Raw genomic sequence first — 22,571 nt, forward strand, 5'->3', positions numbered from 1 at the left:
TCCACATCCAGCACGTAATTCTCTGCAACTTCCGTCACCTCCAACAGGATCCCACCACCAAGAACATCTTTCCCTCCCCACCCCCAAACTTTCTGCTTTCCGCAGGGATCGCTCCCTACATGGCTCCCTCGTCCATTCGTCCTTCCCCACTGATCTCCCTCCTGGCACTTATCCTTTCAAGTGCTACACCTGCCCCTACACCTCCTCCCTCACTACCATTCGGGGCCTCAAACAGTCCTTCCAGGTGAGATGACACTTCACCTGAGAGTCTGTTGGGGTCATATAATGTGTCCAGTGCTCCTGGTGTGGCCTCCTGTATATTGGTGAGACTCGATGAAGATTGGGAGACCGCTTCACAGAGCACCCACTAGAAAAAGCGGGATCGTCCAATGGCCACCCATTTTAATTCCACTTCCCATTCCCATTCCGATATGTCCATCCATGGCCTCCTCCACTGTCATGATGAGGCCACACTCAGGTTGGAGGACCAACACCATATATTCTGTCTGGGTAGCCTCCAACAGCTGAAATCTATAAACTTGCTGATGACACAACCGTTATTGGCAGAATTTCAGGTGGTGATGAGGAGGCGTACAGGAATGGGATAGGTCAGCTGGTTGAGTGGTAGAACAACCTTGCACTCAACGTTAGTACGACCAAGGAGTGTGATCGTAGAAGTCAGAAAGGGAAAGTCAAGAGAACACCTGGAAACAGTGAGCAGTTTCAAGTTCCTGGGTGTCAGCACCTCTGAAGATCTATCCTGGGCCCACCACATTGATGGAATCACGAAGAAACCATGCCAGTGGCTCTGTTTCTTTAGGACTCAGAGGAGTCACCAAAATCTCCACGGGTGTATTCTATCTTGCTGCATCACCATTTGGTATAGAGGAAAGGACAAAGCTGCAGAAAGTTGCAAACTCAAGCCAGTTCCATCACGGCCACTAGCCTCCCCAGCATCGAAGACATCTTGAAAAGAGGATACCTTCAAAATGGGGTATCTGTCATTAAGGACCTCCACCACCCAGGACATGCCAGGACTCAGGACTCTTCTCATTGCTACCAACAAGGAGGAGATACAGGAGCCTGAAGACACACTTTTTATTGTATTGCATTGCAATGTACTGCTGCTGCAAAATTTAATGACATATTTCACTTGATTCTGATGGTGAGGGAGTTTAGTGATATTTCTGGTTTTCAGCTATGTATAATCCGTGTTAAGTTTATACTAACTTATGTCTGTAATGTACTGTGCTGCTATAAAAATGATCTGATGGTATTTATAGCGAGCGCATGCATGTTTATGGCATTAAATTTAAACCATCTGAGCCCTTGATAGCTTGGATTATGCCCCTCACAAAGATGGCGCCAAATGCCGCAACCCACAGAGGGGCAAAGATCAGTCAACGCGTATTAATTGTCATAAAGTACTCATAAATATTGAATTCAATTTTTTCTTACCTCTTGTTCCGTAAATACACGTTAAATAAATACAACTGTTTGAAACAAATTACATAACACAGCCGCCTTCCGCCGGAAGTGGTTTCTGGCTGCCCTCAACCTAGCTTGCTGGCGCAGCGCTGATAGACGCGAGGATCAACCAGTAAAAGAAGAGATTTGGGGGAAACTAAGCCAATGGGAATCCGGAAGCATCTTGCGGAAAGGCGGGGCTCCGGCCAGCGCTGCGTTAGGTTGCGTGGGAGTGCCCCTGAAGTTGTCAAAGCTGCTGGAGAGGGGAAGAGAGAGAGAGGAGAAAAAAAAGTTATAAAGGGATGGAAATCCAACGAATAAACTTCACGTAATTCATACACAGGCTGGTAAGGACGCGTGGTTAGTGATTTAATGGGGTCTGAAGTTCAATGGCATTGAACATGGGCAGGGGGGTGCTGTGTGGGAGTGATCCTGTTTAGATGATGCATTGTAAATGTAGGTGAGTAAGGGGAGTGCTGTGTTTATTTCCTGTTTACATGAGGCCAGGAGTAGATCTTCTCTCCTCCCTCCCCTGCATCATCAGTAGCCTGCAGATTTTGTCAACCGTTGAATTAAAAAAAAACAGTGGACGCAACAAAAAGTGTTTTTAAAAAAATTCTCTTGCCCTGTGTATTTTGTTTGACCATTCAAGGGTAACTAGTCGTATGGTCTTATGTAATACTACGACTTTATAAGGCATTAGTTAGACTGCATTTGGAGTATTGTGAGACGTTTAGGACCGCATATTTTAGAAAGAATAAGTTGGCATTAGTGTCCAGGTGGAGGGTTTACAAGAATAATCCCAGGAACGAAAGGGTTAATGTATGAGTGTGTTTAATGACTCTGGGCCTGTACTCATTGGAGTTTAGAAGAATGAGAGAGGGAATCTTACTGAAATCTATCGCATATTGAAAGGCCTAGATAGAGTGGATGTTTCCTATGGTGGGAGAGTCTAGGATCAGAGTGCACTGCCTCAGAATAGAGGGACATTGACTTAGAATGGAGATGAAGGGGAATTTCCTTAGCCAGAAGGTGGTGAGTCTGTGGAATTCATTGCCACAGATGACTGTGGAGGCCAAGTCATTGGGTATTTAAAGTGGATGTTGACAGGTTCTTGAATAACAAGGGTGTCAAAGGTTGCGGGGGAGAAGGCAGGTGAATGGGGTTGAGAGGCACCATAAGTCAGCCATGATGGAATGATAGAGCAGACATGATGGGCTGAAAGGCCTAATTCAGCTCCTATGGCTTATGGATGTGGAGGGTTCTCTGTTCTGCAACTGGCTGCAGCAAAGTGAAATGTCACTTTGATCTTCATCAACTCAATCCTGTTGTTCTCATGTTGTCCCATGCTGTTTAACCAATATCAGTTGTTCTTTCATTTCAATTAATTTTACTTTCTGGTTAATGATGGGGTGATGGTTTACGCACAGGTTAAATGATGCTTAACTTGTGTCTATGCTTTCAATCAGTTTTCCCAGCTGTTTGCTGATGGGGCATTGTCCAGAGATGCATTGTGTATAATCAGGGTATGACTTGGGCACAAGAAGATCCATTCAAATAAAGCTTCAAATATGGAAGGCAAGCCGCCTACTGGGATGAAACTCACCTCCTTCTCTGAACTGGTTCTATGTGGTCTATGAGGTGAGAAGAAAAAAAAAATCCCCTGTTCTTGCGGGTCGTGAGAGTCCTGTGCACAAAGCGCCTGACAAACATTGTGAACAGAAACCATTCATTGTGTAATGCTTGTGAACTCTGCCTGACTTGACATCTCAGCACTGATTCTCAGCAGCTCCAAGTCAAGGAAGGCGAAGAATCGTCGTGCAACCCCCACAAGGTGCTGAAGGAACTCGGCAGGTCAGGCAGCATCTATGGAGGGGGAATGAACAGCTGAAGTTTCAGCCGAGACGCTTCATCAGGACTGGGAGAAGGAGCCAGAGTAAGTTGGTAGGAGGAGAGGAGGAGTACAAGGTGGCAGGTGAGGGGGGAGCTGGGTGGGTGGGGGGAGGAGGGGTGAAGTAAGAAGCTGGGAGGAGACAGGTGGAAGAGGTAAAGGGCAGAAGAAGAAGGAATCTGACAGGAGTGGATAGTGGAGCATAGAAAAGGAAGGGGCAGGGAAACCAGTGGGAGGCGATGGGCAGGTGCGGAGGAGAGAAGGACTGAGAGGGAAACCAGTCCTTTGACTGGAAAAAAGAGAGAAGTGGGAAAGAGAAGGAATAACCAGAAGTTCGAGAAATTTACCCTCATGTCATCAGGTTGGAGGAATATGAGGTGTTACTCTTCCAGCCTGAGGGTGGCCTCTTCATAGCAGTAAAGGAGGCCATGGACTGACAGGTGTTTCTTCTGATGGTCACAGGCAATTCTCTCCTCCAGTCATTATTTAGGTGGCTTGATTAAAGGTAGTTGAAGCCATGCAGGGACAGAGATGGAGCTGATAGAAGAAAGATGTTCCCATTGATGGATTTATCAAGAACCAGAGAGAATGAAGGCAATTGGCTTCTGTCCCCCTCCTTTCCAGTCCTGATGCAGGGTCTTGGCTCGAAACATCAAGTGTTTATTTCTCTCCATAGATGATGCTTGAGTTCTTACAGCATCTTCCGTGCACTGATAAGTCCCTAGCCAGATTTACCTCCACTAGTACGTCTTATAATGACATTTACCAAATGTAGAAGGGCCGGTGCCTCCCCGCCCATCATGTCAGCAAGTCCGGAGGTCAACGCACAAAGGTTGAAGTGGAGCTCAACAGGTCTGGGCCAGGGACTGGAAGCTGGAGGCCTAGAGGCACCCTGTACCAGGGTTAGAGGCCTGACTGTGAGTGGGGAGGGTGGGGAAGAAGCTTCTTTACCTGTTGTTGTTGTTGCTGTTTGTGTTGTTCTGCAGAACATGGTGGGCTTACTAAATTGATGCTGTTTGGTGACTCTATGGGTTACCCTCAGCACATCTTGAGGTACGTCCTTAGGACAGGGTGTCTCCAGGCCTCCCATCACCCAGTCCTTGGCCCAAGGCTCTCAGACATCAGGCCTCCAACCTCCAGCTTTGAGGTACGTGTGATAAATAAATGAATCTGAACCTGAGGTGATAGTTTGAAAAGAAAACTTCTTGACATGCCTGGTGGATAGAACCTGCAGTGGGGAATAGTGAAGGCAGGATCAATCAAAGTTCTCAGAGGGGAACTGCATAAATGGTGGATACAGCCCAGTCCATCACAGGCAAAGCCCTCCCCACCATTGAGCACTCCCACAAGGAGCACTGCCACAAGAGAGCAGCGTCCATCTTAAAGGACCCCCGCCATCTAAGCCATCTTCTCTCCTCGCTGTTGCCTTCAGAACGAAGGTGCAGGATCCCACACTACCAGGTTCAGGAGTAGTTATTGCCTTTTAACCGACAGGCTCCTGAACCAGTGTGGAGAACATCACTCACCTCAACACTGTACTGATTCCACAACCTGTAAACTCACTTCAAAGGACTCTGTGTTACTTATTTGTTACGGAGCGGAGGTCGAGCACCTGTGCTCCATCCGCCTAAAGCGGAACTTCCTAGTGGCCAAACATTTTAATTCCGATCCCATTCCGGCATGTCGGACCGTGACCTCCTTGTGCCATGATGAGGCCACCCTCAGGCTGGGGGAGCAACACTGTCTGGGTAGCCTTCAGCTTGATGGCATGAATATCGATTTCTTCTTCGGATTAAAAAAAGTTCTACCCCTTCCCCCTTCTTCCGATCCCCATTCTGGCCTCTTGCCTCTCCTCACCTACCTATCGTGTCCCCCGATGATCCTCCTTCTTCCCTTTCTCCTATGGTCCATTCTACTCTCCTACCAGATTCCTTCCTCTCCAGCTCTTTGCTTTTACCTCCCTCCCGGCTTCACCTATTACCTTCTAGCACCTTCCTGCCTCTCCTCCCACCCTTTCATTCTGGCATCTTCCCCCTTCCTTTCTAGTCCTGGAGAAGGATCTCGGCTCGAAACGTTGACTATGGATGCATTTCCATAGATGCTGCCTGAGGCTGCTGAGTTCCTCCAGCATTCTGTGTGTGCTACTCTGGATTTCCAGCACCTGCGGACTATTTTGCATTTGTTATTCATATACTTCTATTTGCATTTGCAAAGTTTGTCTTTTCCACATTGGTTGTTTGCCGGTCTTTGTTAGTGTGTGGTTTCTCATTGACTCTTTTGTTTCTCTGTGCGTGTCCTGTGAATGCCTGCAAGAAAATGAAGTATATGGTGACGAATAGGTACTTTGATAATAAATTTCCTTTGAGAGGAGAATGAATTTCAGGACTATGGGGAGAGGGGGCTTGCTGGATTGCTCTTGTATCAGTCAGTATGCTGACACTGATTCTGCAAACTAAATGACTGGCTTTGTACTGTCACCTTTCTGTGATTCTGTGAAGACCAGTACCTGCTTACCTAGTGGTGATACGGTACTGAGCTCACACTGCCCACAGAAGCTTGCCTTCTGGGGTGGGACGGAATGGCTGGAAGTGCACACGGGGACTTGCCGATTAGGGTTAGAGACCCTAATCGGGGCTGCTGACGTCACTAACTGGATGACCATTTTATTAATAGCGGACGATGGAATAAGCTCCACAGATTTGGGGAGATGGGTTAAAAATCTATTGGATGGAACTGGAATCACAAAGTGAATGGCTACCTCTGCCAGCATCACTTTGTCGGCTCAGGGGAGATCTTGGAAGCAGACATTGAAGACCAGCTTCCACCTCACTGTTGAACAGTACCCGAGCACAATAAGATGGACTCCTTACCTCACAATCTACATCGTTAGGACCTTGCACCTTATGCGTAGCAGTCAGTATAATCCCTTACAGTGCCGGCAAATGGGGGTTCAGTTCCCACCGCTGCCTTTAGGGAGTTTGCACGTTCTCCCTGTGACCGCTTGGGTGCTCGAGTTTCCTCCCATATTTCCAAAGATTTTAAAGAGCAAAGACGAGCTTTATTTGTTACGTGATATAGGCAGTGACGTTTGTCACTTGCATCAAGTCAAATCGGTGAGGGTTTTGCTGGGCGGCCCACAAACGTCGCCACACTTCTGGCGCCAGCAACTCGCTAACCCTACCCGTACATCTGTGGAACGTGGGAGGAGACCCACGCGCTCGCGGGGCGAGTGTGCAAACTCCTTACAGACAGTGGTGGGAATCGAACCCTGATCTTATAGCCGGTGCCGTCAAGCTTTGTGGTAAGCACTACGCCGTCATGCCACCCAATGACGTACGGGATGGTAAGTTGTTGGCGTGCTGTGGTTGGCACCGGAAGCATGGTGACACTTGCGGGCTGCCCCCAGGACATCCTCGGACTGTGTTGTGCGTTGGCCATTGATGCAAAACAATGCGTTTCACTTCAATGCACGCAAAATGCTGGAGGAACTCAGCAGCCCAGGCAGTATCTATGTAAAAAAAAGTACAGTCGACGTTTCAGGCTGAGACCCTGTACTCTTTTCCATAGATGCTGCCTGGCCTGCTGAGTTCCTCCAGCAGTTTGTGTGTGTTGCTCAGACTTCCAGCGTCTGAGGGTTTTCTCTTGTTAATGCATTTCACTTTGTGTTTCTATAAAGCAAATCTTTCTTTATTGTTGCCCTGCACTGCTGTTATACTTTATTCTGCATTCTGGTAATTGTTTTACCTTTCTCTAGCTCGGTGAAATGTGCAGTGATCTGATCTGTATGAACGGTATGCAAGAGAATCTTCTCACTGTATCGTGGTTCATGTGACAATGATGAACCAAAACTATTCCATTCCACCTATTCAAAAATCACTTTGAACCCACAGGAACATAGAAATCCTGCAGAAGTAGTTTCACTGAGGTTGCAAGTAAGAGTGATTTTCAGCACAAAAGCAGTATGGTGATTTTACAGGCCTAATTTAGCTTCTATGTCTTATGGTCTGGTTACAATTGTATATTCCTGAGCTGGCTTAGAGGTAAAGAGTTTCTTGCATTGGAAATGCGTTTTTAAAAAAATGTGTTGAAATACAGTGCAGAATAGGCCCTTCGAGCCATGCTGCCCGACAGCCCTCAATTTCACCCTGGCCTAATCACGGGACGATGTACAATTACCAATTAACTTACCAACCGGTACGTCTTTGGACTGTGGGAAACTGGAGCACCCGGAGGAAACGCACGCTATCACGGGGAGAATGTACTAACTTCCTACAGGCCGCGACAGAGAATGAACCCCGATTGCCTGTACCGTAAAGCGTTGTGCTAACCATTACGCTACCACACCGCCTCACGCCCCTAATTCTGAAATTAGGAACATACAGTACTGCTTTCTGTCAGAACAGAACTGGGAATTTGAAGTTTGAAATGACTGCTTGGGTGGGTATGAGCGACACTGAGTTCCTTGGCTGGACATAACTCTTGAGACTTGCTAGCCTTTTAAATTCCTCCTTTACAAATTTCTCTGCATACTCGCCCTCGTCCCTATCTCTGCATTCTCCTCACTCCTGAACCTGTATGAGTAACTGACCTATGGACTCCCTAACCACAAACTGTTCCAGCTGCTACCATCTGGGAAACAGTACCACAGCATAAAAGCCAGGATCAACAGGCTCCGGGTGCAGCTTTTTCCAGCAGGCCGTCAGACTGCTTAACTCACGCAGACACAACTGTGTTTCCATGTTATATTGACTGTCTTGTTGTACGTACTATTTATTATAAATTGCACATCTAGATGGAGATGTAAGGATTTTTACTCCTCATGAATATGAAGGATGTAAGCAATAAAGTCAATTCAATTCAATTCAATGCAACTCATATTCACAGTATATTATTATTTTTTTTGTATTTCCATGTTGGTTGTTTACCCTTCTTTGTTTGTGTATGGTTTTTCATTGATTCTATTGCATTTATTTGTTCTACTGCGAATGCCTGCAAAATGAATCTCAGGGAAGTATATGGTTACGGTCCTGATGAAGGGTCCTGGCTCAGAACATCGACTGTGTATTCACTTCCATGGGTGCTGCCTGACCTGCTGAGTTGCTCCAGCATTTTGCCGGTGTTGTACGGTGACATGTATGTACTTTGATAATAAAATCTGCAAGGGTACGGTAGCGTAGTGGTTAGCACGACGCTTTACAGTACAAGTGACCCAGGTTCAGTTCCCACTGCTGCCTGTAAGGAGTTTATACATTCTCCCCGTGACTGTGTGAGTTTCTTCCGGATGCCTCGGTTTCCTCCCACAGTCCAAAGACGTACCGGTTGGTAGGTTAATTGGTCATTGTAAACTGTCCTGTGATTAGGCTAGGGTTCTATCGGGGGTTGCTAGGCAGCGCAACTCGAAGGGCCGGAAGGACCTATTCCGCGCTGTATCTCAATAAATTTTTTTAAAAACTTTGAATTTTGAACTCTTAGACTTTCTACAATATCTGTGTTTCTCTAAGTCTGGCCTCTTCCTTGTCCCCAGATTTAAATGCCCCACTATTAGCTGTCAATAGCGGTGCTTCAGGCTCTGAAACTCTGTCCTGAAACATGAGAAAATCTGCAAATGCTGGAAATCCAAAACAACACACACAAAAAGCTGGAGGAACTCGGCAGGCGAGGCAACATCAATGGAGAAGAATAAACAGTCGTTGTTTCAGGCCGAGACCCTTCATTAGGACTTCTGTCCTGAAACAGTTCTATGCCTTTTCATTCCCCTACTTAAGGCGTTCCTTAAAACTGGTGTTGGCAATCTTCTTTGAGGATCATCACCATTTTGTGTTTGAGAGGCCTATGAGTTTTTGAGATCTTGAAAGTGATGCTGTCTGGTAGTTAGCTCTTGGTAGGGTCACCCATGGTGGTAAGGTCAAGGGGATGTCCGGAAAAAGAGTGCTCCAACCGAGACCTCAACAATGGAGCTGGCGAAAGCTGATGATGCATCACAGTGAAGACAGAGGAAGGGCCCCTCCAGTCATCTCGCACTCCATGCCACTGCTCCCTGACCCCAATTTATTATGGACTGTGTGGAGGCTGCCTGTGCGTCAGCTTCCTCACGTTAAACAGGCATTCTCCATTAAGCAAATGTCAATATTAACAGCTTATTTTACTTGACTGAGGAGCATTTTGGGGAATTTTAGAAAAACATAGAAAACCTACAGCACAATACAGGCCCTTCGGCCCACAAAACTGTGCCGAACATGTCCTTACCTTAGAACTAGTTAGGCTTACCCATAGCCCTTTATTTTTCTAAGCTCCATGTACTCATCTAGGAGTCTCTTAAAGGACCCTATCGTTTCTGCCTCCACCACTGCTGCCGGCAGCCCATTCCAAGCATTTTAACGGAGTTTTACTATGTTAAAGCTGCTATATTTTAAGGACAGGTGCCCCACAAGGGCACGTCCTCTGCTGCCTTCCCCAATCCTTGAACACTCACAACTGTGTGGCCAGATTCTGCTCTCAGTCCATCTACAAGTTTGCAGATGACACCACCGTATTGGGCCACACCACAAGTAACAATGAGTACAGGAAGGATATAAAAGCCCAGTCTCATATTGTCATGACAATAACCTTTCCCTCAATGTCAGTCAATAAAAGAGCAGGTCATTGACTTCAGGAAGTGGTGGTGGTGGGAGGGGGGGTTGGTGCACATGATCTCGTCCACATCAACGGGTTTGCGGGTTGAGAGTTACATGTCACCAATAGCTTGTCCTCGTTTAACTATGTGGATGCCAAGACGAAGAAAACTTTGCAATGCCTGTACTCCTCATGAGGCTAAAGAAATCTGGCATATCCCCAACAACCCATACCAATTTTCATCAATGTGCCCCATCTGGAAAGCATCCTATCCAAATGCACCACAGTATGGCAACTGTTCTGCCTGTGGACACAACTTTGCACATCCCAGAAGCCAGCCTCCCTTCTGTGGACTCAGTCTACACTTTTTCAATAAAGCAGCCAGCATAATCGAAGACCCCACCCACCCCAGACATTCTTTCTTTGCTCCCCTCCTGTCCTCCAAAAGTGTGAAATCTTGTAGCACAAGGCTCAAGGACAGCTTCTATCCCGTTGTTGGAAAGGTCCCCTAGAGCAGCCTCTTGACTTTACTCTCTATCTCATTCATGACCTTATTGTCTACCTGCACTAGCAAGTAGATTGTAAGGTGCTGATTAGCTGTTACACTTTATTCTGCATTCTGTTACTGGTTTATTGGTATTGGTATGAAAAGCTTGTTGTGCATACTGTTCATACAGATCAAGTCGTTATGCAGTGCATCGAGGTAGAATGAGGTAAAACAACAACAATGCAGAACAAAGTGTAAAGAGAACTGAAAATGTACAGTTCAGGTGCACGATCAAAATGAGCTAGACTGTGAGGATGAGAGTTTGTCTTATCATGTAAAAGATCAAGAGTCTGATAACAGTGGGATAGAAGATGGTAGGACGTGCTTTCAGGCTTTTGTATCTTCTGCCCAGTGGGAGAGGGGAGAAGAGAGAGAGTGTCTGGGGTGGGTAGGGTTAAAATTATGCTGGCTGCTTTACTGAGACAGTGTAAAGCACAGACAGAGTCCACGGAGGCAAGGCTGGTTCACGTGATGTGCTGTGTTGTGTCCACAACTCTCAGAGTCAGGTTTAATATCACCGGCATAGGTCGTGAAATTTGTTGTTTTTGAGGCAGCAGTTCATTGCAATACATAATAATAGAAAAAGTACTGAATTACAGTAAATAATATATATAGTTAAATGAGTAGTACAAAAATAGAAATAAAAATAGTGAGGTAGTGTTCATGGGTTCAAAGACCATTCAGAATCGGATGGCAGAGGGGAAGAAGCTGTTCCTGAATCGTTGAGTGTGCGCCTTCAGGCTTCTGTACCTCCTTCCTGATGGTAACAATGGAAGAACACATGACCTGGGTGACGGGGTGTCCTTCATGATGGACACCGATCTTTTTGAGGCATGGCTCCTTGAAGGTGTCCTGTTTACTAGTGCCCATGATAGAGCTGACTAAGTTTACAACTCGTTGCAGCTTATTTTGATTCTGTACAGTACCCCCCACCCCCGATACCAGAGATGGTGATATAGCTAGTTAGAATGCTCTCCACAGTACATCTGTAGAAGTTTTCGAGTGCTTTTGGTGACGTACCAAAGCTCCTCAAACTCCTAATGAAGTATATCCGCTGTTGTGCCTTCTTTGTAGCTGCATCGGTGTGTTGGGCCCAGGTTAGATCCTCAGAGATGTTGACACCTGGGAACTTGAAACTGCTCACTCTCTCCACTTCTGATCCCTCTGAGGTCATGGGAGAGGAGTTGATGGAATGTTTTCTATTACTAATTCAGTTCATTGTGCGGTGAACGGATCTGAATAAACAGTAGGCAAGACAAGCTTTGCAGTCTGGTACACGTGACTATAATGATCGAATACCAATTCTATAATGAAAGCAAGTTGTTATTATGAAGCTTAACAGAAGAGGGACCCCCCCCCCACCCTACTTTCTCAGTCTGTCTCCTTGCTCTCTGAGGCAGCTTACTTCACATGGTCACTGTAAAATGGAATGATAATCAAGGGAGCGATAAGTCCAGGCGGGGAGCTGAGCGTGCTCAGGGTGAAGAGGGAAGCAGTCACACAGGGCCAGAGCGAGGAAGAGGCAACACAGAGACCAGCCCTTGGTCGCATTGTCCATGCTGGCCATCGATGTAAGTCAGGGTCAAGTTCAAGTTTCCGGGTGAGGTGACACTTCACCTGTGACTCTGCTCGGGTCATCTATTGAGTCCGGTGCTCCTGATGTGGCCTGCTCTACGTTGGTGAGACCCGTCCTAAACTGGGGGGGTGGGGGGCTGCTTTGTTGAGCACCTCTGCACCATCCGCCACAAGTGGGACTTCCTGGTGGCTAAGCGTTTTAATTCCCATTCCTGTTCTGACATGTTGGTCCACAGTCTCCTCTTGTGCTATGATGAGGCCACCCTCAGAGTGGGGGAGTAACAGTATGTTCCATTGGGTACCTGATGGAATGAATATTGATTTTTCCTTCTGGTAAACAAATTCTTCCCTCATCCCCCCCCATCTATTCCCCACTCTGACCTTTTACTTCTTCTCACCTGCCTGCCACTTCCTCCTGGGTCCCTTCCTCCTAAGATCCACTCTCTTCATAATGGATTCCTTCTTCTCCGGCCCTTGACCTTTCCCACCCACCTGGCTTCGCCTATCACCTTCCAGCTAGTCTCCTTCCCCTCCCCCCACCCCCACCTTTTATTTCTGGCGTCTTTCCCCTTCCTTCTCAGTCCTGAAGAAGGGTCTCTGCCCGAAACATGGACTATCTATTAATTTCTATACATGGTGCCTGACCTGTTGAGTTCCTCCAGCGTTCTGTGTGTGTTTACTGTCATTCAACCATATACATGTAAGCGACCAAATGAAACAACATTCCTCCGGGCCAAGGTGCACAATACAATACAAGCATCTTACATACAACACATGAAGTAATATTACCACAGATAATAAAATATATTCCAGAAGATTGACATTTAGCATAAGGTGCATTTATGACAAGTTTAAAAAGCCAGCAGTATAACACTACTGGTGCTTCATAAGCAATGAGGCCTGAGTTGTGGCAGTGAGTACAAGGTAAATTTATTTTCATATTTGCCACTATATTCTGTCCTGAGATTCATTTTTTTGCAGGCATTCACAGTAGAACAAAGAAATTCAATAGAATCAATGAAAAACACTGCATTGCTTCTACTGTGTTTCTTTGTTCTACTGTCAACCACACGCTTAGACCAATCCCACAATAATCCCATGTATCATTCTCCTCACATTCTCAATAACTCTTCCAAGGTGCCACCACTCGCCACACACGAGTGGGGGCAACTTACAGTGGCCAATTCATCCACCCAACCTGAATTTCCTTGGGACGTTTGAGGAATTTGGAGCACTCCACGTACTTGGCCCCAGGAGCTCGGGATTCAGTCCCTTGGTGGTCGTGGTCGTGACGTCTTGCATGGTTGAATAGTTCACTGGTCTTCACAGTCTAGTCCCATTTGTGGGGGGGGGGGAAGAAATGTTGTTTGGAATGATCAGAGGAAAGCTCATTTAGATTTGCACAACGCACACAAAATGCTGGAGGAACTCAGCTGGGTAGGCAGCATTAACAGCCGAGACCCTCCATCAGCTCTGGAAAAGGAGGGGGAAGAAGTCAGAATATGAAGGTGAGTGGAGGGGAAGGAGTACAAGCTGGCAGGAGATGGGTGGGACCAGGCGAGGGGGAGAGTAGATGGGTGGGGGAGTATGGATAAAGTGAGAAGCTGGGAGGGGATAGGTGGAAGAGGGAAAGAGCTGAAGAAGAATGAATTTGATAGGAGATGTTGGTTCTGGATGTTCTTGCGATCCAAGGCTTCTTTGAGAGTCAAGATTGAGGCTAAGACTTCCAGTGATAACAATTAATCTATAAAATAGCTAGATTCAAGTCGCGTGACTCCAGCTACTAGAACTAAGAAGTTTCTAGTAGAATATAGAAGGAACTGTACCTTAATTACTGGAAAAATTATTACTGGACCATTACATCTGTGTGGTGGGTGGTTTATATAAAATACAAGCTCAAATAGGAAAGTGAGACTACAAGAAAAGTAGTAATTCTATACCCCAACCCAACAGAGGACAGTGGACCGCGGGAGAAAGGGAAGGAGGAGGGGCTGCAGAGGGAGGTGATGGGCTGATGAGGAGAAGGAGTGAGAGGGAAGCCAGAAAAGGGAATGGCAAAGCGAGAAGGAGGGAAGGTGAGACCAGAAATTAGAGAAATCAATGTTCAATTGTCTGGTGTGCCTTTGTGGGGTCTTGTGCAAGTGGTATGTTAGAGGAGTTTCTGAGAGCTGATATCAGAGAATTTTAGATTTTATCTGTTCTGAATTCTGAAAATGCTCCAGTCTGGTGTTGCCTGCAGTTTTGTTTTGAGGTTTACAATAAATGGTTTTCTCTGAAGAGAGAAGAAGCACTTTCTCAGTTACTGAGCAAAATAGAGTGGAGAAACAGTCCCTTCAGCTGACCACAATGCCCCATCCAAGCCAGTCCCATTTGTCAGTGTTAGGCCCTGTCCTTCTGAAACTTTTCCAATCCATGTCCACCACCTGGAATGCAAAAGTATGATCAAAGGGCACGTAAGTGATTCTCACTGTAGTCCTTGCCTGAATGTTTGTTTTCAGCCATCAGGTTTAATTGACATGGTTTGTAGATTGGTCTCTGTAGTTCACGTTATAACATGATTCTGATTTCTGGTCGCAAACACAATGAAATCTGCAGATGCTGGAAATTCAAGCAACACACATCAAAGTTGTTAGTGAACGCAGCAGGCCAGGCAGCATCTCTAGGAACAGGTACAGTCGACGTTTTGGGCTGAGACCCTTCCAAGGGCTGAAACATCGACTGTACCTCTTCCTAGAGATGCTGCCTGGCCTGCTGCGTTCACCAGCAACTTTGATGCGTGATGTCTGGTTTCTGGTCCTTTTTTGTTGCTATTTGGTGTGATTTTGATCAGGGTAGCCTGTAGATAACGAGTGTCCCAGCGCGGGTTTGAACTGAACTAACTATGCCTGGACTCTTTCGATGACTTTTGTGGGTTGGTGTTTTATATTGTGTTGTTTGCTCTTTTTTTTTGCCATTTGCATGATTTTTTTTAATATGCATGTTGGACAGAGGGTTAATGCATTTCTTTGAACAGGTTCCATAGTTTGCCAACCTGATGGCATGAACATTGACTTCTCTAATTTCCGTTAATGCCCCACCTCCCCTTCGTACCCCATCCCTTATTTATTTATTATTATTATTATTTTTTCTTTTCCCCTTTTTCTCTCATTTTTCTCCCTCTGTCCCTCTCACTATAATTTTTTTCCCATCCTCTGGGCTCCCTCCCCCTTCTTTCTCCCTAGGCCTCCCGTCCCATGATCCTTTCCCTTCTCCAGCCTTGTATCCCTTTTGCCAATCAACTTTCCAGCCCTTAGCTCCATCCCTCCCCCTCCTATCATCTCCTATCATTTCGGATCTCCTCCTCCCCCTCCCACTTTCAAATCTCTTACGATCTCTTCTTTCAGTTAGTCCTGACGAAGGGTCTTGGCCCGAAACGCCGACTGTACCTCTTTGTATAGATGCTGCCTGGCCTGCTGCGTTCCACCAGCACTTTGTGTGTGTTGCTTGAATTTCCAGCATCTGCAGATTTCCTCGTGTTTGAAGTTCCATAGTTTTCCTTGTTTTGTAGCTGTCTGGGAAGATGAATCTCAGGGTTATATGTTGCATGCATACTTTGATAAAAGATGTACTTTGAATCTTGGAAATGATTTCTGACCAGACATCACCTTGGGCAACCTTTGTCCTCTTCTCTTTCCTACACAATTGGGCTATTCCCTGAGCTTCCATCTACAGAGGGAAAAAAAAACCTGATTACTTGTTTTACGACTGTCACATGTACAAGATACAGTGAAAAACTTTGTTTAACATCTCACACATACTGATCATTACAACACTGCATTGAGTTAATACAAAAAAATAATATTACGTAGAATAAAGTGTTACAGAGAAAGTGAAGTGAAGGCAGACAATAAGGCGTAAGGGCCATGACGAGGTGGATTAGGAAATCAACAGTCCTCTTATCATTTTAGGAGACTGTTCAACAGTGGGCTAGAAGCTGTCCTTGAGCTTGATAGTTCATGATTTCAGGCTTTTGTATTATAGTCTCTAAAGAGGGGATGCAAGTACAAGATTGGGGTCAGTCACTTAAAACTGAGGTGCGAAGGATCTCCTCACAGAGGGAGGGTCATAGAAGCCAGATCTTTGAAGGCATAACAAGATGGAATCTAATTCCTTTCTTTAGTCTCAGTTCAAAGATTGAATCCATTAAAATGAATATATTTCCCAGACTATTATATCTCTTTCAGACCCTACTAATAGAGATTAACCAACATCAATTCAATGAATGGCACAAAATCAGGGTACATATGGCAAGGTAAAAGACCTAGAGTTTGTCTCAAAGCTTTGCAATTAGCCGAGGAAAAGGGGGGATGGGTCCTCCCTCCTCCTAGAGATTATAATTCTGCAGCACAGATGAGAGCTGTGATATGCTGGTGCAACCCGTCATATGACGCTCAATGGAAAAACATTGAAGAGAAGATACCTTCCATCCCCATACAGGCAATTTTGGCTGATAACAAGCTACAAAGTTATATAAATACTATTGATAATCCATGGGTGAAATGGACTCCTAAAATATGGAAAACTATTATAAAAGAATATAAACTAGAGGGAGATATTGTAATTCTTAAATGGTGTGCATATGATTTGGATTTTATGCCGAATAAACTAGATGCTAGATTTAAGGACTGGACAGCTAAAGGAATAACACTTCTATGCAATATAATGAAAGAAGGAACACTGTTTAGTTTTGAAATGCTTAAAGAGAAACACTTATTAGAAAAACAAGACTTTTTCAGTATCTACAGATGCGACAGTATGTTAATGGGAGGGTGAAAAATCTAACCGAGGCAAGTACATGTTTGATAGAACGGTTTAGAAAAGCATATAATTGAGATAATGGTAGTAGAATAACTTCAAGCGTGTATAAGGGTCTGTCAAATCTTAAAACACATTCGACTTCATACATTAAAACAAAATGGGAGGAGGAAGGAGGGATAACTATATGTGAGGAAGAATGGACAATAATATGGAGGTACCAGTTCACAGAAATGGAGGGAGTTTGGGTGGAAAAACCTGATAAAGTATCTTATTACACCCTCTCAGAAATCCCATTATGATAGTAACCTCCCTGTTTGCTGGAGAAATTGTGGAAATCAAAATGCAAGCCATTACCATATTTTCTGGGATTGCCCCGTTATCAAAGACTGTTGGAGTGGGATACACAATGCCCTACAAGATATTTTAAAATGTGAAATACCCTTAGAAAATAAGACCATATATTTTGGGTATATACCTCAAGAATGGCTGAAAAGAGATAAATATTTAATGAATATACTGCTGGTGGCTGGTAAAAAGACCCTTACCAAGAAATGTTTATCATAGGAGAGCCCAACTTTAAATGCATGGATGGAAATTACAATGGATATTTACAAAATGGAGAAGATAACAGCATCTGTTAATCATAAATTGGAACAATTTGATTCATACTGGGAAAAATGGTTTGACTACATAACACCCCATAGGTTGGATTTTATTCTCACAAATCAATGATTATGTTGTAAAATTAAAAGATCACTCCCTACTTGTACATAGTTTTCCTTTTGCTAGTTCTTTCTTTTCTATAAGTGTATACCTCAGATAAATACTATGTGGAGATTAGTGGCAAACATGAATATATGATATATACATACAGTATCTTATATCAATACATCTTATGGAAATGTTTGTATGATGCTGAATTTCAATAAAAATAAATTTAAAAAAAAAAGAAGCCAGATCTTTGTGGGTCCTTAAAGAAGGAATTGATAAACTTCTGGAAGATTGAGGAATTGAGGACAATGAGGAACTCTACACATGAGGAGTTGAATTGGGAGAGGAGTATAAATTCCCTGGGAGAATCATTGGGCAGATGTTTAAGTTTCCCCTGGTGGGAGACTTTCAAACGAGGGGATGTATTTACAAGGTAAGGATGTGGTCATTTAAACGCTATTAAGGTAAGGAGGTGTATGGGAACTTCTTGCAAAGGGTGGCAAACCTCTGGAATTCTCGGTCCCAGAGGGCTGTGAGGCCTGGATCTCTGAGTGTGTTATAAAGGAGATAGGAAAGATCGACTAGAAGGGCCAAGTGGCCAACTCTGGGTCCTATTTTCTTATATTTTCACGAATGTTTGGTTTCAAGGTGGATAGCAAACCGCGACCCTTCTCTGTGATACGGACACACCTAGCTTTGCGCTCTTCGATTCTTTGGTGAGAAGAAGAACAAGTTGGGAGTAAGAACACAGAGGTCTTTTCCCAGCTGGACTGAGCGGAGCAGGAACAATGAGGCCCTGAGGCCACAAGAGTTAATGCAGGTAAGCTACATGGTAGCCCATGTATGACTGGTTCTGGGAAGATCACTGTAGGTAAGGCTAGGATTTAAAAACACACGTATGGTGAAATATGTCATTTGCAGTAACAATCAGCAATCTGAGGATGTCCTGGGGACAGCCTGCAAATGGTGCCATGCTTTCAGTGCCAACATAGTGTGCCCACAACTTACTAACCGTAACCTGAATGTCTTTGGAGTGTGAGAGGGAACCCATAGGGTGAATGTGCAAACTCTCTACAGAGAGCAGTGGGAATTAAAGACCTTAAGAGATAGAGCAGAATTAGCCAATTTGGCCCATCGAGTCTGCTCTGTCATTCCATCATGGCTGATTTATTATCCCTCCCAACCCCATTCTCCTGCTTTCTCTCCTTAAACTTTGACACCTTTACTGATCAAGAACCTATCAACTTCTGCTTTAAACACACCCAATGACTTGGCCCCCACAGCCATCTGTGGCAATGAATTTCACAGATCCATCACCCTCTGGCTAAAGAAATTCCTCCTCATTTCTGTTCTAAAGGGTTGTGCTTCTATTCTGAGGTTGTACCCTCTTGTGCTAGACTCCCCCACCATAGGAAACATCCTCTCCACGTCCACTCTTTCTAGGCCTTTCAATACTCAATAGGTTTCAGTGAAATTCCCACCCCCTCATTCTTCCAAACTCCAGCAAGTATAGTCTCAGAGCCATCAAACATTCCTCATGCATTAACCCTTTCACTCCTGGGATCATTCTTGAGAACCTCCTCTGGATCCTTTCCAGAGCCAGCCTATCTAATTCTTAAATAAGCGGCCCAAAACTGCTCACAGTACTCCCAAGTACAGTCTACCAATGCCTTAATCCTGACCACTGGTGCTGTACAGTGTCGTACTAGCTGCTATGTTACCATGCCATTGCTCTGTTCTACTGTGCTGCCCCACGGTGTTCTTGGTTCAATTCCTTCTGTGGTCTCCATTTTACCTCTCCAGTGCTTTGAGGTTTGCCTACTTTGAAAAAGAATTCCTCCAGCAATCCAGATGAAGAGTGTCAACCCCATATTTCCCTCCACAGATGCCGCCTGACATGCAACCCCCCCCACCACCCGGTGTTTTCCCAGCAGCTTTTTCTTTGCTTGGTTCACTCAGTTGAACTGTTGACTTCTGAATGCAAACCACTTCAGAGGGGCCTGTGCTCTGACTTGGGTTTGGGATTCTGAGTAGAAAGAAGGACCTTTTGCTTTAGAATGTCACCACTGTTTGGTTATATCTGCTTTGCTAATCCCATTGATTGTAGCCAGCGCTTGATGCTATGTGTTGGAGTTTTGCCTCTCTGTGGTGGGACAGAAGTGAGGATTCAGAGGTTAGTATACCTTTGTTTAAACACAAGAGATTCTGCAGATGCTGGAAATCTTGAGCAAGACACGCGCAAAATGCTGAATGAATTGAGCATGTCAGGTAGCATCTATTAGAGGTGAAGTATTTCTCTACTAGATGAGATGTGACTTGATAGAAGTGTAGAAGGTGATGAGAGGCATGGATAGAGTGGACACAAGAAATTCTGCAGTTGCTGGGAACTCCAAAGCAACACACACAAAATGCTAGAGAAACTCAGCAGGTCAGGCAGCATCTGTGGGAACAAACAAGTAGTCGATGTTTTGGACTGGGACCCTCCGTCAGGACTGGAAAGGAAGGAGTAAGATGTCAGAATGTGAAGGTGAGGCGAGGGAGAGGAGGATAGCTGGAAGGTGATAAGGTGAAGCCAGGCAGGTAGGAAAGGTAAAGTGCTGGAGAGGAAGGAATCTGATAGGAGAGGAGAGTAGACCATGGGGAAAAAGGGAAGGAGGAGAGGCACCTGGGAGAGGTGATAGGCAGGCGAGCAGTCATAAGAAGTCAGAGAAGGGAATAAGAGGGGAGGATGAGGGAATTTTTTTGTAAACAGAAGGAAAAATTGATATTCATGCCATCAGGTTGGAGGGTACCCAGAAGGAATATAAGGTTTGGCTAGCGGAAAGTTCTGCTTGTGGTGGATGGAGCGGAGGTGTTTGATGAAGCGGTCCTCCATCTTATGATGGGTCTCAGCAATATAGAGGAGGCCACATCGTGATCACCAGATACAATAGACAATCCCAGCAAGTTCACAAGTGAAGTATTGCCTCACCTAGAAGGTCTGTTTGGGGCCCTAAATGGAGGTGAAGGGCAGGTGTAGCACTTTGGTAGACAGCCAGGGCGGAAATGGCTAGTTCAGGGAGCCATAACTTTAAGGTATTGAAGGAAAGTATTGGAGGGGAGGATATAAAATAATATATTTTTTACATAGATTAGTGGGTTATGAAACGCCTTTCTTAAGGACTGCCTTAGGGACTCCAGCTCCAGATATTTCCTCGGGGTTTTCTCCCAAAGCCTTCCCCATGAGTGGGTGTAGCCGCAAGATAGTGGAGGTTTGAGATCAGAGTTTTCCTGCTCCTGCATGAGCTGCCAACCACGACTGATGAGCCCCATCTGCCCAAAGCGACTGGTTTTAAGGTGCCAGTAATCTGCCTCTGCCCCTTCTCCTGTCAGTAGAAATGGTTTCACTGGGCTTAGTAGCTAAGCCACATGTGAAGGTCAGGAGCTGGACTTGGTTGTCAGAGGCTATTTGAAGTGCACAACATTGGGAGCATTTAATGGGTAGGAGCTTATTCCCCACTCCCACCCCTGGCTATAACAACCTTAAGGAACTACATAAGGCAATACTCCAAGTGTGTAAGAGACTTCTAGCTGTTCCACCTGTCGCTGCTCTATAACAGGAATTAATACACTGGTTCAGGAAGGAATTAAAATCAGCCCAAGCTTCCTGCTTTGATGACTCTGGGCTTTTACCTGCTGGAGTTAAGAATGAGGGGAGGGGGGATCAAATTGAAACCTACTTGATATTGATGGGCCTAGATAGAATGGACATGGAGAGGATGTTTCCAATAGCCTGAGAGTCTAGGACCAGAAAACACACTTCAGAACAGAAGAATGTCCCTTTGGAACAGAGATGAGGAGGAATTTCTTTAGCCAGAGGGTGGTGAATCTCTGGAATTTGTTGCCACAGATGGCTGTGGAGGCCAAGTCACTGGGTATATTTAAAGTGGAGGTAGATAGATACTCAGTGTTAAAGAGCATTGAAGGTTATGGGTTGTAGGCAGGAGAATGGGATTGAGAGGGAAAGTAAATCAGCCATGATCAATTAGTGGAGCAGACTTGATGGCCAAATGGCTTACCTAATTCTTTAACCACTCTGCAACCTCAACCTGAAGTGTTGTGTTTGAGGGATTTTTTTGTGTGTGGGTGTTTTTTGAGGGGGACTGATGGTGCTGAAGCACAGTGGGAATCATAAATTAGGATTGTGGAGTATCAAACAAACTTCTGAAGGAACTCAGCATCTGTTCGTGGCAGGGGGTGTGAAGAGGAAGAAATAATCAGCATTTCAAGGGTCTCGGCCTGAAATGTCAACTGTTTGTTCATTTCCATGGATGCTGTGTGACCTGCTGTGTTCCTCCAGCATTTTGTGTCTGTTGCCCTGGACTTCCAGCATCTGCAGAATCTCCTGTGTTTATCAGGTTGGATCCAGACTGTGATGGGATCCCCTCCGCTTCTGTGGATCTGTACTCTGCAAGATCATAAGAAGCCCGGTGTCACCCAGAGCAAAGCTGTTCTCTCACCTTGAGGTGGGAGGGGGTGAAGATGCCATTCAGTGCGTCAGCAATACCAGCTTTGCGACAAGCAATTCCATGTCCTATTGCCATGCAACGTATTCTCTCCCTCTCCTCGATCCTTTGTCATCTACTGACACCTATAGGTAATTAACATCAGCTAGCTCGTTTACTGGGCCGGCAGGTGGTGTCATGGCATCAGCACTGGACTCCAAGGCAGATGGTCCTGAGTTTAAACCCAGCCGGGTCCCAACCTGGGCAGCAGCAGTATCAGCGTGGAACAATGGCCTGGCAACCTACTTCCATATCTTGCCGTGGAAACCCTATGGACCTTATGGTCTGGACTTGACTTAACGACTGAACAACAACAGCTCACTGACACGTTTGTCGGTGATATTAAACATGATTCTGATTCCAATTTCTCTTTGGAAGCCAAAATAAGAGACTCTTGGAGAGGCGCATGGATGGAAGAAAAATGGAG

At 45.3% G+C, this 22,571-nt stretch overlaps 1 protein-coding gene across 2 annotated transcripts in view; it reads left to right on the forward strand.

Moving 5' to 3' along the window:
* Nucleotides 1–1,672: 1,672 nt before the first annotated feature.
* The window catches only part of LOC140204928 (oxysterols receptor LXR-beta-like), an 84,361-nt gene continuing 63,462 nt past the window's right edge, over nucleotides 1,673–22,571 (forward strand). Inside the window, exons 1-2 of one of the 2 annotated variants that reach the window (XM_072271906.1) lie at nucleotides 1,673–1,814; nucleotides 18,249–18,420. The gene's annotated coding sequence lies outside the window, so the exon portion shown is untranslated. The remainder of the gene's footprint in view (nucleotides 1,815–18,248; nucleotides 18,421–22,571) is intronic. The other variant, XM_072271907.1, reaches the window with a different exon arrangement.

This window comes from Mobula birostris, chromosome 11 (genome assembly GCF_030028105.1).
Source record: "Mobula birostris isolate sMobBir1 chromosome 11, sMobBir1.hap1, whole genome shotgun sequence".
In the NCBI taxonomy this organism is placed as follows: domain Eukaryota; kingdom Metazoa; phylum Chordata; class Chondrichthyes; order Myliobatiformes; family Myliobatidae; genus Mobula; species Mobula birostris.